A 3,875-nucleotide genomic window follows, 5' to 3' on the forward strand; every position below is an offset into this window, starting at 1 on the left:
GAGCTAGCATATTATCTGTGCCAGAGAATGTTCCATGAGTACTTAAGAAGTGCGTATATTTTACTGCTGTTGGAAGGAATGATCTTTATGTTTATTAGGTTTACATGATCTAATGTATGGTTGAAGTCCAATGTTTCCTTATTGATTTTATGTCTGGATGATCTACCCATTGTTGAAATACCATTACTGTATTTTTCTTTTTTTTTTAAGATTTTATTTATTTATTTGACAGAAAGAGACACAGCGAGAGAGGGAACACAAGCAGGGGGAGTGGGAGAGGGAGAAGGAGGCTTCCCGCCAAGCAGGGAGCCTGATGTGGGGCTCAATCCCAGGACCCTGGGACCATTACCTGAGCTGAAGGCAGACACCCAATGACTGAGCCACCCAGGCGCCCATTATTATTGTATTTTTCTATTTCCCCCTTCAATTCTGTTAGTATTTGTTTAATATATTTGTCATCTCTGATAATGAGTGCACATATATTTGCAACTGTTTTATGCTCTCGATGTATTTATTCCTTTATCATAGTATAATGGTCTTCTTTGTCTCTTATAGTTTTTGACTTGAGGTATGTCTTGTCTGATATAACTATCTTTTTTGTCTTTTAGTTTTCATTTACATAGGTTATCTTTTTCCATCCCTTCTCTTTGAGCTAATATCTATCTATCTATCTATCCTTATATCTATATATCCTTAAAGCTCAAGTGAGTCTCTTATATACAGCATATAGTTGGACCTTGTTTTTTTCTTTTAGTTAAGATGTGCACTTTATTGAACTGGTCTCAAGTCAGTGAGTCAGTGTACTGGTAAGCCCTGGCAGCTTCCATGCCTCAACCATACTCCCAGGGAGACCAAAAGCCTTCATACATCTCAAGTTGTGGGGAGGGGGGGCATAGAAGGGGGCCATGATGGCAGACCATTCAAAATAAAACAAAAATAACAAGTATTAAAATGAAGATTTTTTTTAATGGACTGCATAATTTACACAAAAGCAATGCTCTCACCCTCTCCTGTGTGAACTCCACAAGTACTGGCCTTTCTATCTCAGGGAGAAATGGAGTGGCTTTTGGGAAGGCAAGGGACTTCCTGTAACAATGAATCTCATGATATTTGGAGTGACTATTTTAGAAAAAGAACAATGTATGAAGTCCTTGACCACACTGTAACACTTTGGGGATGCTCTCCCCAACCAACTGCTGTTACCTTTACTGTTCTAGTCTTTAAATCCTGAGTCAATCACCAAAAACAAAATGAAAAATAAAATAAAGCAAAGCAAAAAAAAACAAAATAAAAAGAAAATTTAAAAAGTCAAAGACCAAAACACATAAAGCCATGCCAATCTCATTTTGTTTTCTGTGCAAGTTAGGTTTTGTCAAGAAGGGGTGGCACTAAAGTAACAGTCTGCCTAAAAGCATTTACAGTGGATGATGAAGAGACCTTACTTGTGGTACTCCTGCTTGCTGATCCACATCTGCTGGAAGGTGGATAGTGAGACCAGAATGAAGCTGCTGATCCACACAGAGTACTTGTGTTCAGAGGGTGTGATGATCTTGATCTTCATTGTGCTGGGTGCCAGGACAGTGATCTTCTGCATCCTGTCAGTGATGCTGGGGTATATGGTGGCCCCACCAGACAGCACTTTGTTGGTGTAGAGGTCCTTGCAGATGTTTATATCACACTTCATGATGGAGTTGAAGGTAGTTTCACAGATACCACAGGATTCCATGCCCAGGAAGGAAGGCTGGAAGAGTGCCTCAGGGCAGTAGAACTGCACATTGTCAATCGTGATGACCTGCCCATCTGGCAGCTCCTAACTCTTCTCCAGGGAGGAGCTGGAAGCCACAGTGGCCATCTCCTGCTCAAAGTCCAGGGCAATGTAGCACAGCTTCTCCTTGATGTCACACATAATTTCCTGCTCAGCAATGGTGGTGAAGCTGTAGCCATGCTCCATGAGGATCTTCATGAGGTAGTCCATCAGGTCCCAGCTAGCCAATTCCAGATGCAGGATGGCATGGAGAAGGGTGTACCTCTCGTAGATATGCACAGTGTGGGTGACCCAGTCACCAAAGTCCAACACAATGCCAGTGGTATAATGAGAGGAGTACAGGACACCATGGTCTGGATGGCCACCTACATGACTGGGATGTTTAAGGTCTCAAACATGATCTGGGTCATCTTCACATGGTTGGCCTTGGGCTTCAGGATGGCCTTGGTTAGTAGCATGGGGTGCTGCTTGGGGGCCACATGCAAATCATTGTAGTAGTTGTGGTACCATATCTCCATGTCATCCCAGTTGGTGATGATACCATGCTCGATGAGTTACTTCAGGGTCAGGATGCCTTTCTTGCTCTGGGCCTCATCACCCATGTAGGAGTCCTCTGGCCCATGCCCACCATCACACCCTGGTGCCAGGGGTGCCCCACGGTGGAGGGGAAGACAGCCCTGGGGGCATCTTGGGCTGTGAAACCAGCCTTGCACATGTTTATTAAATCATTTCAGCCATTCAATGCCTTTTGATTGGAGAATTTAAACCATTTACATTTAAAATAATTATTGCTATATAAGAACTTAGTAGTACTATCTTATTAATTATTAAATATAATTATATATAATTAAATTTGTATGTATTTATAAATGTATTTATATATTAAAATATATTACATATATACATATGTATAATTGGTATTTGTCTCATGTTTGTCTATCATCTTATTCATTTCTACCTTAATTTTAAGTGATTTAAAATATCTTTAGTATTCTATTTTATTTTTTCTAATGGTGTATTACATCTACTTTTTAGCATTTTTATTGATTTCTCTAGGGATCATGTGTATCCTTTTTAGAATTAATATTTTACCCTTTCACATAAAATGTAAGATTCTTATAGGAATTGAGGTCCATTTACCCCCATTAATTGTTCTGTTGTTTTTCATATCTAGTCCCATGAGTATTTTAAAACAAAATACAAAAAAAAAAAAAAACTTTGAAAAGTCAGTTGTTTTTATAGAAATTAAGAGAAAAAACAGTCTTTTATATTTAACCACATATTAACCATTTCTGGCATTTTTATTCCACCTGGAGATTTGAGATTCCATCTAATATGGTTGTCCATTATCCTAAAAAATTTCCTCCAGCATTATTTATTAAGGGTATTCTTGTAATTAATTCGCTCATCTTTTGTTTATCTGAAAAATCTTCATTTTTCTTCATTTATAAGAAATTTTTTCACTGTATAAAGAATTTTAACATTTTAGAATCATGAGGCCTCCATTGTTTCTGATAAGAAGGTCACAACAATTTTGTGTAAATTTCTCTCCTTTTATAATATAGCCTTTTTTTCTGTTTTCGAGATTTTCTCTGTACTCTGGTTTTCATCAGTTTTACTATGATGTTCTTAGATTTTATTTTATTTATATGTTTTAAATTTGCTGCATACTGATATTTTTCACCAAATTTGGATGCTTTCAGGTATATTTTCTGATATTCTTTTTACTTTAGAGCAGTTTTAGATTTACAAAGTAATTTGAAGTTAGTACAAGAGCTCCCATTTCCCACACACCTACTTTCCCCTATTATTAACAACTTATCCTAGTGTGGTATATTTGCTACAATGAATGGACCAATATTGATGCATTATTATAACTAAAAGACCACAATTTATTTAGATTTACTTAGTTTTTACTTAATGTCATTTTCTGCTTCAATATCCCATCCAAGATAATGCTTTATATTTAGTCATCATGTTGCTTTAAGTTTCTCTTGACAGTGACAGTTTCTTAGACATTTCTTGATTTTGATAGCATTGGTAATTTTGAGGAATATTGATATTGTAGGATGTCTACCTTTATAGAAAACATAAATTTTAAGATGTCTGA

The 3,875-nt window shown here is 37.1% G+C and overlaps 1 pseudogene; it reads right to left on the minus strand.

The window, feature by feature from the left end:
- Positions 1–1,405: 1,405 nt before the first annotated feature.
- LOC102750197 (actin, cytoplasmic 1 pseudogene) lies at positions 1,406–2,480 on the minus strand (annotated as a pseudogene).
- Between the last annotated feature and the right edge of the window lie 1,395 nt (positions 2,481–3,875).

The sequence above is a fragment of the Leptonychotes weddellii genome, chromosome X (assembly GCF_054177405.1).
Source record: "Leptonychotes weddellii isolate Sample4059 chromosome X, ASM5417740v2, whole genome shotgun sequence".
Lineage (NCBI taxonomy): Eukaryota > Metazoa > Chordata > Mammalia > Carnivora > Phocidae > Leptonychotes > Leptonychotes weddellii.